Genomic DNA, 15,524 nt, shown 5'->3' with positions numbered 1-15,524 from the left:
TTTGCACTTGAGGCTTCCATGTGCAGCTGTACCTGGGGGAGGAGAGTAATGCAGCCTTGGCCCAGGTGTATCCCTATAAGGTATTCAGTGGTAGAAAAAAGTTACAAGGGTAATTTGAATAGTTGTTTAGGGACATATACATAACCTATATGTGAGCTACATAGGTTACTTGGGTTAGGGTTAGGATTAGGGTCAGAGTTATCACATATCCTTGTGATATCAAGGATATATGAGGAATGGAAAGGAGCTTCAATGGGTATTTTGACTTGCTACTTGTAGCTATCTGACTTCAATATCTGCCCTAAGAGCATAGGAATACAGGCTCCTGCTGAGAGAGGCTGCTGCTTTGAGTCACTCTTGGCAGGAGCCTCTCCCCTTGAACTGAAAACAGAGACTAATTTCCTGATTTAGGAGACACAATTTGTTATGAGAAATTGGGCAATGTAAATATCAGCAGCAAAGATCCTCATGAAAGAGGAGAGCGCTGCTGGAATACCTACCTGCTGGATGTACAGTTCCCTGGAGTCTGCTGTAGGTGGGGCATGACTTGTGGCAAGTAGAAAGCTGCTGTAGTTACTCTGGGGTTGAATTTGCTGTTACCTATTATCAAAAATAGACTGTTGTGTTCTGGTGTATAACTTATTATCTATATTTTGTATAACTGTTGCTATTAGTCTCTGTTTATTAGTACTGCTTATCTTTCCAAGGTCCTTCTAGCAGATGTCTGCTTGGAAAGCCTGGGTTTAATTTTTGTTGATATTGTGGTGTCTCTGCAGGCCAGAACAATAGTCTTTTTTACTCCCCAGCTCCCCTGCTGCTGGAGCTGAATGTCAGGGATTTGCAGAGTAAAGAGCCAGAGAAGAAAAGTGGGGCAGCATTTGTGCTGCTCCTTGTTTTCCATCAGTTGTAATGCCTTATACCTCCAGGTATAAGGTGCATCCTGAGTCTCTCTATTCCACCTGCAAATAGTTTCCACTCTTTTTCCAGTTTAAAGGTTTTTCTCTTTCCTGGGTGAGATCAGACACCCAATGTGTTCATGCATTGCCCAAGAGGAAGAGTGAAAGTCCGTACCCTATGTGTTTGTACGGTTAAACATGGACTAGAAAACAGAAATGCAGATGGTTTGGGGTTTTATTTGTAACTTCCAATCCCATATTATATCCACAAGATCACCAGATCTTTGTTACAAGGTGCTTTATGGTCATGGGAATATTCAGCATTGGTGGTGACAGGTGGAAAGCTGATCCATCCCAAGTGTCTTTACACTTTGAACTGTTCTGGAGCAAATAAAGATGAAGTGCTCAGAATGGACATGTGAGAGAAGCAAAAGTGGGGGATATTTTTTTCCTTGTATTAGAAAGTTAAAGCAAAATGTTTGGTTTATTTTTTCTACTTCATGCAGTTTCTGGAAACATCAGTACTATCATGCTGGTGAGAAATATGGGGAGTGTTGCAGGAGTTCATTTAATGCAAATCCTTACTTATCTATTGCATAGTAAGTGGTTTGTAGTAGATATATTTAGGACAATATGTGCAAAAATGTTGCTTTTTCTGCAAAGTGGTGGTGTTCCACACCTCATTGTCCTCCAAAAGCTTTTGTGGGCTTGTTCTCTCCTCTCAGACATTTTAGGGAACTGTGTTGGGGAACGGGTAAAGAGGCTGCTTAGGGCAGGACCCAGGCTGTTATTTGATGTGAGGACAGCAGAAGTATCAGCTCCAGAATGGGTTATTACCATACCTGGTGCCCATCTCAGATGTTTGAAACTGACTTGGTATGTTCACCACAAACACAACAGTCTGACATTGTTCAACCTGCTTGTGTGTATTTGTGTCATTTAAATTGTGTAAAGGAGAGGACACAGGAATTCTATTCCTTGCTTACCTGAAGACCCCGAATCCATGTTGTACACAAGGTAGAAATCCAGTTTTTCATTTTCTTTGGTGTAACATTATTTCTAAAGATAGGACACACCTAATACGTGAGTCAGTTCCCTACATGCCATTAGTCTCTTATATGCCATAGTAGAAGGCCACTTCTTTGTGGTAACCAGGAAGGAACAGATGTTTTTATCACCTTTTGTCACTATGAGTAGTGCCTTACTCATGATAACCACCCATGGGGATCAGTCAAGCTATTTGTGCAGTAAAGTGTTCTTCTCTGTGTGGGAGATTATCAGAAGGTGGTCTATATTAAAAGAACAACCAGTTTTCTCATGCACTAGAATGTTTCCAATGGGATCACCTTATTTAATTCTTGCATTAGAATGTTTCCAATTGGATCACCTCATTTACTCAGAGAAAATTTCTAGAAATTATTCCCTGCTGAAATGAATTGTGATTTCAGTGGAGCAGTTGTGGCAATTTAGGAACAGTTCTACTCTAAACTCATGTGCATGGACTCTGGGTGGCCTGGGAAAAGAAACTGGGTAGATTTGACAGTGCAGTGTGATTCCAGCTTTCACCAAGGCAGGATCTAAACCCTGTTGTTTTGTGAAGACATTGATATATTCATTGTGAGATGTTTTTCTGCTTCTGTTGAAACCTTGCATTTGGTAAAGAGATAAATGCTATCTGCCAATCTGTCTCTCTTTGGAAAAAGTGCCATTTTTATAATTACTGTTTTATTTGCTTTGATGGAGGTGCCTGGGCTTGTGAAGTCCTGCAGTGTTTGAGCTGAATGGTCTGATCAAGGGAAATTGCTGTCAAATTTTCTTCTACTTTGGTAAAAGTCAATTTGGTACACAGAGTTGGTGAGATGCCAAAGAGACGTGTTTTTCTGAAGCCCAAGCTCTGTTTTGTGTGAATGTCATGTAAGGACTGTGAGATGAGTTCAAGGAAGAAGAGGGGAGCCCTTTTCTCATGATGGAAATCCTTGGAAAGAATTTAAGACCAGGACAGATGAAGGGAGTGGTATTCTTCAGCTGAGTGTTCCAAGTGAGGAGTGGAATTGAATGAGTGTTAGGGACTGAATGTGTCTAACCATGTACATGTGCATTTAGTCTTGCAGGTTGCCTTTGATGTAGAATTGTTAATTATCTTTTTTCAACTTACAATTAAAAAAAATAAACAGCTGGGGGATTTTTTTCCCCCCATGTGGGTGTTGTTTCCTCAGTCCTGGTTGCTCTGGGTGGCATTGTTCATTGCCAAGGTTTAAGTGTAGTTTAGGGTTAATAGTTAGGGCTAGGGGTTAGGATTAAGGGTTGGGTTAGGCTTAGTCAGGGTTAGATTTAGAGTTAGGGTTCACAAGCTTAATTATGTCTCTCCACACACTATAAGCTCATCTGCACTATTATCTTGTTGATTAAATTGCAGTGATCTGTTTTGTTTCTAAGCAAAAAAAAAAAAAAAAAGATATGTAATAATTGAGAGGCAGTAATCGGAATTTTCCAGTGCTTTTTCAGCAGGGAACTGTAGCACTAAGCTTTCTCAGTCTTGAACTTTCTCTTTTGTTAAAGGTAATGTATCTAAATAGATATTTATTTTTACCTGTGAATGTTTTTTGAAATAGAAATTTTTCCACTCATTGTCCATTAATATAATTTGGCACAAAGATAGACTAATTGCATGGGCGGGCACAGTGCTAGAGATATAAATCTCTTCCAGTGACAGTGTCTTGAAATAGCAATCAGTCAAGATATCATCACCGCAGTGTTATACTGCAGATAGATTTTGCTGCCTTTCTGTAAGGGTGAGTGTTATATTGAACCCATACATGTGTGTGTGTATGTACATGTGTGTACTGTGTGTGCAGCTATGGATATTTAGTGCTGTTGGATCCTTCTGTCCCTGAACCATTCAGATATGATGGATGGTACTGTGTAGATATCTAAGCAAAAAACAGTCTCTGCCTTCTCCTTTCTCCAACTTCACCCACACTGTAACACTCTGTGCTGTCGGTGTCAGCTGTTACCCACAGTGCTTAGGTGGGAGATGTGACCCTCCTCGGTCATGTTTAGCTATCCCAGGCCCATCTAACATCCCTGGAAATCCTGGAGTTGACCAGCTTTGAACTCAATATTTGAAGCCAGATTTCAAGGGATTAAATGTCCACTTGGCTTGTTGGATTTAGGTCCTCAGTTACCCACCTTCTTGCCTGTCCCCACAGGGAAGCACTTTTGTTCTCTCTCCTAAACTGAATAATGGCAGTCTGTCACCTCAGTCTTGCTGGAAAAGCTGTAAAATGCCAGAGCAGAAGTAGCAGGCTTGAGGTCTAGTACTCTGCTTGTTGTGGTCACCTGCTGTTCAGTGCAGGGAGCTGCAGAGAAAGGACATTTGTGTGGCCATTCCTCTACTGCCATGTTCCAGGTATGGGATCACAGCCGAAAGTCTGTTTTTATCTGTTTTTCTGTTACTGGTGTATTCACTGTTTAATACAAGCAAAAATATTCCAGAAGCAAACCTGGTTCTGACATGTTAGTCTTGGTTCCCTTGTGCTGATCTCTTCTTGCCCATGCTGCCACTGAACCACCAGTGGGACAAGTCTGGAGACTCAGCATCAGGGAATCTCTGACTCACTGATGACACAGCTGCAGAAATGGATTTTCTTGGCAGAAGAGACTAAAACGTGTGGTTTCAGAGAAAAAAAAATCCTTTGGCACTTACTTTATGTTGCCATTTTCAAAATGGCATGTTCTGTCAGAAATGCTGCTTCCAACCCTTCTTGCTTGCTTTGGACACACTCTTTGATGGGGAAAGCAGACTTGGGGCCAGAAGTCCTTCCTTTGGGTGTCCACCCCTTCAAGGCAAAGGCTATTTTCTAGATCACAGGACTCAAGTCTGACTGTCTTTATCAGAGTTAGCTGCTGCATGTCCTCCTGTGCCTCAGCACATACAGCACCTCCTGAGTGGAGTGCAGGCACTGGCTGTTCTGCTTGATTGTGAGTCGTTCCCTCCTTGCAGTGCAGCTGCTTTGCAGGACAGTTTAAACCAGAAGCCAATGCAACACACGATACCCAGCTATCTGTGGCATGAAATGGTGTTACCACTTGAAAGGCAGCCCAGAGCCTTGTGGTTGTCCTCTCAAACGGACTCTGCTCTCTGCTAAACATAAAAGGACATCATGTAAGTAGCCTCACTTGCGCCAAAGTCAGGTCACCAGCTGTGGATCTGGCTCCACGTGTCTGGTGTGTTCTTTAGCAGCAGTGATAATGGTATTTAAAGAGACTTTTACTGAGGTTTTTGACTCTTTGATGTTTTTTACTGCATCTGGCTCCATTACTGGCTTTCTTACCATTCCCATAACATCTTTTTCTTTTTGGGAGCTGTTGTACAAGCAGAATCTTGTACGGCTGAAAGCATTAAAGCCAAAGGGTTCATGAAGAGAGTGCAGAACAGGTTGATTCTGACTCTGGTTGCTCCTAGCTGGATTCAAAGGAAGCTGACACACCAGTCACCTCATATCCAGTCCCATGGTTCTACCTTAATTTTAAGCTAGAGTACACAATGTTTTTCTCTGTAAAAGGCCATAATGAAAGCAAGAGTGTTGGAAGAAATAAGGTAATTTACTTTTTATGGGTGTTCCTTCCTTCCTGCAGTTAATGTAAATTCAGCCTAATGAGCAGTTTAATGTAAGTGCACCATACATTCAACTTACCAGCACAGACTGCAGAAAAAAATGACCACTGAACAAGTTACTGGCATAGTCTGAAGTACGTGGGTCTTACTATATAAAGTAGTATCAAAATCATGTTAGGAGGCATCAAAATTTCTTCGGATTGCCTAATTCTCTGACACAAAAGCACAAGCTTTTGAACATTTTGAAATCTGGGTTTCTGAAGGTTTAGATAAATTTGCCTTTTTCTAGAATTTTTAAAATCTGAATAATTCCTACCAAGAAAAGCCTTTTTTGTGATACTTCATCCTCAGTGGTTGTGTTTCTTATCAGAGGTTGTCTGCCATGTGTTAATGTAAAGAAGTACTTAGGACAAAACATGTTGGGACCAAGCACTAAGTGGGGTTATGAAAATGTGTGACTCTGAAAATGGACCAGAGCTGTGGATGCAGTTGCAATTTTTGCAGATGAGTGATTTGATTTGGAAAATAATCACTCCAAAGGTGGGGAGACATTCTGGCTCGAAGAAGCAGGCTGCCACTGCTGAGAAGTCAAGTTAATGATTTAACAAACATCACTTTTTAATTTTCCCTTTTTAATTGCAGAAGTCAGTCAGAGTTCATCTCCTGCATGTTGGGCCACGAGGAAGAACAGCTTCCTCGTCATCCCTTATGCTGGCTTTTTCTCACTGTATGTATGAAACCAAGGGGTGATTTTTTTCCTACCAGTTTTAGTAACTAAAGTCACAACAAACAATTCAAGATTGCACATAATCATGATGGCTCAGTCTGTTTAGAAAGTTTTCTTTGCTGTGTAGCAGCCAGCACATGTTTTTCCATATGGAATTTTTCAGTCTCTTGTGCTCTGTTGCTGCTGGAAGCAGAGGACACTTGGGTGAGTGAGGAGAACCCTTGCCCTGCCTTCACTCTGTACTGGGACAAGTGGGCTCCAAGACTGGTCCCAGCAGCCTTTGTCCTGATTTTCAACAAACAAAGCACCCAGTTTGCCTAGTGCACTGACCTGTTTGCCCATGGCTTGCTGAACTCACTCAGCCATGGCCTTTTTCCTCCAGCTTGACTGGGCAGATCTTGAGGCTGCCAGTCCTCCTTGTCTCTGACCTTCTGGCAACAGCAAGACAAACTCTCTCTTCTCCTCTGCACATTTGCAGTCTGCCTTCAAGAAAAGGCCTTCTCTTTGCAGCTTTTGTTTATTAAATTGAGAAAAAGAACAACGCCCCGAACCCAAAGCCCTGACATTTATTGGCAGCATGGCAGTGATTCAGGCAAGCACAAATCCTGTCACCACCTTACTATGTCATTTGGGAATATCATTACAATAGTGCACGTTCACACAGCAGTATTTCCTCAGTGTCCTGGCCCTGGAAAACCTCCTGTTACTGGATACTCACCAAGTTGTTAGAAATAGAAAGTTTGGAAGCAGATGTGGCAAGATTTATAAACATATATTAGCTATCTTCTTGCTTCTGCCTTAATCACAGAACCTAATCATAGATTTGTAGAAAGGTTTTCATTTTCTCTTAACTAGGGCTCAAAGCCCAGACCTACCCATACTTATTTCTCATAGCTCTGTTCCCAGAAACAGGCACAGGGAATGTAACAAAAGTATTCCCAAGATTAGCCTGCTAGCCAGAAACATCCTGAGTAATCTGCCCAGAGGAATGGATGCTGAACATACTCTTGCTGCAGTTGATGGCTCCCCCTTCCTGCCATTTGAGGCTTCTTTATTAGTTTCTAACAGCTTTAATTTTCTGATGCTTTTCTTACACATCTCTTTGATACCTGGGATTTTGGGTTCTTTGAATGCAAGGCAAACTGGCTGTAATTCATTCAAGTGTCTCTGTGCAAATGTCCAAAATGGTACCTCTTTAATCTGATCCTGTAATGCCTTGCATTTTTTTCATTCTTCTACCTTGTTACTACAGTATTTTACTGGTCAGGTACACTGGAGCCCCTGTGAAGGCAGGAAGATACAGCTCTTCTGAAAAGCAGCTCTGTAGTGACACAGCATTACATTCATTGATGGTGGTCGTAGCAGGGAAGATCTGTGTTGGTTAATAGATGTTAATGCTATAAATTGGCCAAGTTCTGAATTTGTGTTCTTTCAGGGGACTGCCAGCACAGACAGGCTTGCAGACTCGGCTATGGGATCAGTGCTGAATCTGTTATTCTTCCGGAATTAAAGTGTTGTGATTTAGAAAAGTTACTTTCTTTAACATGAGCAATGAGCTGGGTTGCTGTCAGTGGCAGCACTGCTGGGGAAAAGCAGCATCTTGTCAAAGCTGTACTTTCCATAAAGAAGCAAGAATGCCTCGGTATGATCAGTAACCCTCCTCCTGTGGCCCTGTTAGTTTGCAGACAGAAAAGACTGATGTAGGCAAAAGATGCTTTTTATCACGTAGGACTCGCAGAACTTTATTTGTTTCCAGTGGCCTCTGTTTTATACTTAAATGTTGCCTTGATATATATGAATGTCAAATAAAAACTGTAGCAGTCATTTTAAATATAGCAGAGGCTTGAGATGAGTGGAATTAAGGAAAAGGCAGGAAATTGGTTTGGCTGCTGTATTGGTAAAGCCACTGGCACAACTTACAGAATTGGTTAAACCATGGAAATAAAGCACGTCTTTTCTGAAAAATTGAAATGTTAGTTTCTACACATTTATCTTTTTCCTTTTTTTAAATATGGCAATGTAGGGAGCTGGTAAAGGGTTAGCTCTGTTCACAGAGCATCTTGGAAGCTTTAAGAAAATAGATGAATTAATTCTAGTTGCTTAAAAAAAAGTTTAGTTTGTAAATAGCATGAGAAGGCGTAGCAAGAAGGATGTTGTAGGACTGTTTGAGAACAGTCTTTCAGCAATTTAGAACCAAAAGGTTTTTCTTTATCAAAATTCTGGATATAAAATGGTTTAATCTGCTGCTTACTAGAAATGAAGGGCTTGCCTGTGTTGTTCCAAAATGTGCAGTTGTGGAAATGAGTAGTTAATGGGGAGTGTGGATGTGGTAAGAAATCATGGCCAGGCATACATCAGAAAGCAATTCTTCCTCCATCTCGTCCTCATTTTGCTTGATGGAAAAGCAGCACTATAGAGCCTGGTATGTTTATTTTCTGTCGCTTTGCAATCACAAAAAATGCAAAGCACAAATCTCTTTCATGTCAATGATATTTCAAGGGGATTCCAGGTCTAAAAGGAGAAAGAAAAACAAGTTATTTCTTATTTATTTGCTTTGTTTTCTTTTAAAGCTAGAAATACACTGTGAAGATGTACGATCAGGGAAAGGCCTGGGAACCTCAGCTGTGCTAAGCCCTCCTTGCCAGAACCACTGGAGTCCTCATCTCCACACTGGGATGGCCAAAGGCTCCTGGGGCTGGAGGGCTGAGCAGGGTTGTAGGGAGTCTTCCTCAGCAATGCCTGTGTCCTGCTGCCTGGCCAGAAGGGAATTAAGGGCTGACTGCCTGCTCCATGATTCAGAGAGATTCCAAGGAAGAAAGTATGCCTTTTCTTGCAGGAAATCACAAGACACAAAGGGAGATGCCTTTGCTACTTTAGGTGTAGGAAGAAGCTGTGTTTTGTGTTACTTGGGCATTGTCTTTGACTGAGTAAGAAATGCCCAGAGGAAAAGGGCCAGTGTAGACTCTGAGGCAGGAGCATGGTGAGATTTCCCTAGAGAGGTTAACAAACTTTTCCAAAGTCATAGTGTCTCTGGAAGCACCTTTGCTACTGGACCATGAGTTCCTGTGTGGGAGTTAAACCTACTTGCATAATCCACATGCCAGCTCAGTTGTTTTCTAGTTGTGAATTGATCAGGTCGTTGATTTGTTGCAAACATCAGAATTTGGAAGTATTTTAAGTCTGTTCTAAAGTCTGGTTTTGCATTGTTAATTTAGTAATATAAAGCTGCATGTGCTGCTTGGCCTTTCTCTAACAGCATTTAATAGTGGACTTTCTGAATATTGTCCTCTTTTATGAAGATCAAAGTGGTTTGCCTGCTTTTTAAGAAAGCAACCAATTCAGCCAAAGTTACAGAGAAAACCACCTGGTGATATAAGCCTGGGGACCCAGACATGCTTTTCCATTTGCAGGAAGGACGCTGTTCCTTGGCAGAAATGGAGCATAAACAAAGAAAGAAACAGTGAGAATGTGATTACCAGGCACATAGAAAAATACTTTCAAGCAAGTCTCTTTGAGATCAAGAAGTGTTAAGACAGATCCTGTCCACAGTGACCCCAGGCAGGTCACCACTGACCCAAGCCCAGCTGAGGGTATGAGCTGGCAAGAGGGCAAAGACATACAAGTCATACACACAAATTAGTTTTGTTACGGCATTCATCCTGAACTAGTGTAAGGAAGAGGTAGGACAGCTTGGAAGCAGTTATAATAGCTTCCTTCTGGAAAGAAATTTGATGATTTGCCATTGTTTTTCTGTGGCTGAGATGGATGGCAGAGGTAGATGTGCCATTGTTCACAAATGATGCTGTGACAGTTCCCTGCTCTGGATTGTCATGCCTTGCTTGGAGCCAGTGAGTCTCAAGGCTGCCAAGGGCAGACCACAGTCTAAAACTTTGTGAGGAGCCACCAGGTTGCTGTGATATTTCATAATTCATTACAGAGGAGGGATTGTTGCCTCTACATGTACCCATTCAAAAATTTTCCACTCTTTAAGAGGCAATGAAAATGGTGAAATTCTGAGCCAAGGGAAACATAGGTGATACAGAAACCATCAAATCTTTTTCCTGGACAAAACTGTTTCTGGCACCTCCTTGTCTCATGTGCCCTGAAAAATCCCCTCTATTAGTAGGGTGTACTTGTCAGAAGGACAGAAGCCCTGTATCTATCTCCTCATCTCAGTGGGCATCTTGGGCCCTTTGCAGTGCTAATTGCTTGTGAACTCTTCTCTTTAAATTTATCTTAGTTTTTATTTTTGGCTCATAATACTCAGCCACAGAGGGCTCCTTTAAAAACTATCTGAAAGCAAGAGAAACACTTTTGCCTGAAGAGTCCCCGAGACTCTGGGACATGCAGTAAAAAAAAAATTTACTTTCCACTCTTTCTATTAATTACTTCCAGAATTTACTGCAGAGGTCCTCTGCCTTCTTAAGGCTGGATATTTTTGGGGTACTGTGCACTGTGCATGGTTCCTCCCCTGCTGGTAACCCCAGGTTCTGTGGTGCCATGGTTCTCCCAGCCCCTCGTAAGAGAGGGTCTGTGGACCCTGGCCTTGGCATCACTCCTTGCCGGACACCCCACTGGGATTTATCACTTCCTCCAAAGTGACAGCTTTAGAATCCTGGCAGTATTTGTGCTGGCTGACACATGAGCATTGCCTCCCACAAGGATTTCAATAGTTTCTTCCTGCTGCAGTGTCTCTGATAGTTGAAGTATCTGATCCAATAAAAGATCATGTCTCAGCAGGTGTTGCGGCTTCAGCAAAGGTCTGTCAAGTGTAGAAGGTGGTGTTTATGCATACATTTTAATCCTTGTTTACTCAGTACTTTTAAGGTACTCTAAAATGCTGGCTTCTCATTGTTACTATTACCACTGCATCTTCACTTTTTCATGAGAAATTAGTGCAACAAATGGGACTTCTGAAATTCTTTAGTCACAGCATTCCAGATGTCTTGGAGGTATCTAGTCTGACACAAGTGTCCCCCAAGACCCCAGTGCAGCAAGAGGAGTTGGAAACCGTGTTTCAGTTAGAATTGTTATCATGGAAGCATGTTGGAATAAGTTACACAACTGGAACACTGCAGTGGAGGGCTACAAAGTTTTCAGAATAGACTGGGAAGGAGCAGGAATGTTGCACTCCCTGTTAAGGAATGGGTAGATTGTGAAGGGCTGTCTCTGAGAAGCAGCTACAAACAGGTTGAGCTTGTGGGTAAAAGTCAAGGACCACACCAACAAAGGACACCTTGTGGGTGGGATCTTCTACAGGTGTCTGACCAGGGGCAACCTGTTGCAGGGGCCTCTTGACTCAGCTACAGGAAGCATCATGCTCACAAGCTCTAATCCTGATGGGGGATTTCAACCATACAGGTATCTGCTGGAAAAGCAATGCAGCTGGCTGTAAGCAATCCAGGAGACTCCTGGAGTGCATCAAGGGTAGATTTCAGATCCAAGTGTTACACAAACCAATGAGGGAAGATGTATTAGTGGACCTGGTACTCACCAATGCAAATGGAGTCACTACAGGGGTTAAGATTGGAGGCGGCCTGGGCTGTAGTGAGCATGCCCTGGCTGGGTTTGTGATCTCAAGAAACATGGGTGTGGCAAAGAGCAAAGTCAGGACCCTGAACTTTAAAACAGTAAACTTCCAGCTGTTTAAAGAATTAGTGGATGAGACTCCCTGGGAAACTCACTGCTCTGAGTTTATCCTAAATCCTGTCCTTAGCTGACCAGAGCTGCCAACTCTTTAAGGCCACTTTTCTTAGAGCACGTGACCTCTCCCTCCCAATGTGTAAGAAATCAAGTAAGGCAGGCCAGAAACTAGCATGGCTGAGCAGGGACTTTCCTCTCAAGCTGATGCGCAAGAACAAAATGCACAGCTAGTGGAACCAGGGTCAGATGACTGGGGAATGTACAGGGATACCGTTTGGATGGGTTGGGATGGGATCAGGAAAGGTAAGGCACAGATAAAATGGGACATGGCAAGGCACGTGAAGAATAACTAGGAGGGATTATGCAAGTACAGTGGTCAGAAAAGAAAGGCCAAAGAGAATCTACCCCCCACCCCCTCCCATAAAGGAGAAGGGAGAGCTGGTGTCAAGGTAGGGGATCCTGCCCCTCTTCTCTCATGAGACCCCACCTGGAGTGCTATATCCAGCTCTGGGGCCCTCAACACAAGAAAGAGGTGGATCTGTTGGAATGAGTCCAAAGGAGAGCCATGAACATGGTCAGAGGCATGGAGCACCTCTCCTATGAGGACAGGCTGAAAGAGCTGGAATTGTTTAGCCTGGAGAAGGCTCCAGGGAGACTTCATTGTGGCCTTTCAGTACTTAAATGGAGTTATAAAAAAGAGGGAGAGCAACTTTTTACATGGGCTGATAGTGATGGGACAAGGGAGAATGGTTTTAAACCGTAAGAGGGCAGATTTAGATTAGACATTAGAAAGAAATTCTTCACTGTGAGGATGATAAAGCACTGGAACAGGTTGCCCAGAGAAGCTGTGGATACCCCATCCCTGGAAGTGTTCATGGCCGGGCTGGATGGGGCTCTAGGCAGCCTGATCTAATGGAAGGTGTATCAGTGGGTTCAGAAGAAGATTATCTTTAATGTGCCTTCCAACCAAGCCATTACATGATTCTGATTCTATGAAGTGAGTGTAAAACTGTGTGCAAAAGATGCTGACTGATACACTGCAGTGGGTGAGACCAGCAGATAAAGATATTTTTGCAAAATTCTTTCTTCATGATGAGGGCCAGGGAAGAGCACGTCTTGGAGAGAACAACAGCAACACAAATAGCCTTGGGAGTGAGCTTTGGCTGAGGTGTGTGTTCTGTGTTTGTCTCTTAATTTAGCAGTATCGGGAAAACCCACAAAGGAAAAAAATGTGGATATTTTCCAGATACAGAGTGATTCAGGGCTGTAATTACAAATGCTCGCCTACTGAAATATTTGTACAATTGCCATGGGATACTGTAACTAGCAACATCCATTGGATTGTTTTTAAATCTAAAGCAGTAACATTGTGCTGGTGTACCTGAAGTCTGCACTAGTGCTTGGCAAACCTGCCTCTGCATGGCAGGTTTAGGTTCTGTACAGCTTAAGAAATGATGCTTTTACTGCTCAACTGCATTAACTGAGAAATCTTTGTCAAACTCATTTGTGTCTGAGTCCTGTGCAGAGTGCACTGAGTGATTCCACAGTTGCAAGGATTTACTTTATTCCTTTCAGTTTCATTATAGAAAAGAGTGAATTGGGGAGGGTTTTTAGTTTCGGTTTGGGTTTTTTTTTGCTTTTGATTGCGCAGGGATTCTATGGGCTAAGAAGCCACTAAAAAGGAACAGAATGAGAGTGAGAGATTATGCAGGACAGGAATAGAGTCTGTTGCAAAGTTGCAGATTGTTTATTGCCGCCGTGCTTTGATAAGTGACAGCAACTGGCTGTAATTCTCCCGGTGCTGCCCAGCTGCTTTGATCAGCAGTGAAACTGTTAACAGTGCTGACAATGAATTATTGTCGACGGGCATTGCAGCTTGAACTTCCACTGCCAAACAGTGGCAGATCACACCCAGTCAGGGCTATTGTTTAAGGCTTTCTTTGGAAATATCGCTAGGCTGAATCATGTTGTGCTTCTTCTCATGATTTTCTTCCACAGTCACTGTGGTTAGAGAGTCGCCCTGGTTTTCTGAGCGAGAGCTGGGTTCGCAGGCAGGGTGCTGGCAGCGTGTGGGAGGTGTGTTTGAGAGCCACGTGCCCCTGGAACACAGGCTGTGCATGCAGGTGTCTTCTCTGGGTCCTGTGCTGATCTGCAGCCTGGAGGTGCGTAGCATCCCCAGGAGGGGATCAGAAAGCTCTCTGTGCATGTAGCAGGCAGTGAGGAACTGAGGAAGGGATGGTGGCTCTGAATGCAGGTGTTGTGTGGGAGAGAAGAGTGATTGCCGTCTGAGGCTGCAGGCACTGCGGTGAGTGTCCTTTTCTCCTTTCCCAAGACTGATCCAAACCTTCCTACTTTCTTAACACTCTCTAAAATCTTCCCTTTCTGGAGGCCCTTTCTTTATGCCTTTCAGTCTCTCCTTTTCTTTTACCTGACCTTCTCTTCTCCCCTCATCTCTTCCCCTCCTTTCAGTCTCTTCTTCTTTGTTTCCATCCCATGCCTCAGAGGCTGGACAGTCTTAAGCAATTGCAGTGGGTTCTTTGAACATTTATAGTCTTATGCTTTGGGAACCTTTGACTAGCAGAAATTGTAGCTGATGGATTTAAAAGTATCTGAACACCCTATTTGCATTTTTGCCTGTCTGCTCAAAACCACAGTCAGCTCCCTTGAGGCTTGAATTCTGATAGCAGCAGCTGTGGCAGTGGCATCCTGTGATTTGCTTCATCAGTTGACATTTCAAGGAATTTGGACTGATATAACAGGGTTGGCCATCTTACTGCCCTCTGCTGCTAAACAACTCAGGTACCTTCTCACCTGCATAAAGGGTAGGTATAATTGGCTTTATTAGTGAGAGCCCACATGAAAGTGTGCCCCCTCCATATGTTTTTGTTATTATTACTGTAATAATACCAGTGGTCTGTATTGATTTGTGGTATATTTTATTCAGCTAAATCCACAATCAGCCCAATCCTTCTCTATGTCTAGATTGCTTGTAGAATTAGGAGTTTTAGCAGTGTTTTCAGGATCAGGAGCAAATCCTCTAAAAATTAGGTCTTGCCTATGTAAACAACTTGCACTACTTTTTAACTGCTGTTCTGTAACATTGATACAACCTTCCCCTAGTGCGAATTCAGCTATGCCAGTATGAACATACTTATACCAGTGTGGCTTGTTTCCCTGTGGGAAAGAAGAACCAGCTCTTCTGGTATAAAGCACCAAGGGTGAACTGGTACAAAATCATGTATAGAACAAGTCTTGGTCTGCAGACTGCCTCAATAACTCTTTGACAAGCAAGTGTTGAATATGCTGTGTATTTATAATCTTGTCTTTGTGACCAGAAGTACAGTGGAAAGACTTGGTGTTGTTACTGCTATTATGTATTCACAGTTAAGAAACCAAGAACTGGCCAATGTGTTGGCTATAAAGTCACGACTGTGAGTCATGTGAGTCGTGGTTGTTGTTTATTTATAAATAAAGTACCTAAGATTTTATTCACTTTCATACTGATTACTGACCATTGCTTTTATGTACAGCCAAATGGCAATGTAGTGGCAGAGATGTAAATTCCAGTAATGCTTACTTGGAAGTGCCTTTGAGCTTTCAGGGAAATAAAGAGATATTTTAGCCATGTCACAAAAATGGT

At 42.7% G+C, this 15,524-nt stretch overlaps 1 protein-coding gene across 5 annotated transcripts in view; it reads left to right on the top strand.

Moving 5' to 3' along the window:
* Positions 1-15,524, top strand: part of OSBPL5 (oxysterol binding protein like 5) — a 133,585-nt gene that overhangs the window by 43,562 nt on the left and 74,499 nt on the right. The window contains exon 1 of one of the 5 annotated variants that reach the window (XM_053946133.1): positions 14,170-14,189. The exons of the other annotated variants lie outside the window; for them this stretch is intronic. The gene's annotated coding sequence lies outside the window, so the exon portion shown is untranslated. Of the gene's footprint in view, positions 1-14,169; positions 14,190-15,524 lie in introns of those variants that run through there. 5 annotated transcript variants of the gene reach the window in all.

Source organism: Vidua chalybeata, chromosome 6, assembly GCF_026979565.1.
Source record: "Vidua chalybeata isolate OUT-0048 chromosome 6, bVidCha1 merged haplotype, whole genome shotgun sequence".
Lineage (NCBI taxonomy): Eukaryota > Metazoa > Chordata > Aves > Passeriformes > Viduidae > Vidua > Vidua chalybeata.
Note: the sequence above shows the minus strand (reverse complement) of the source record. Positions and strands in the feature narration are given on the sequence as shown.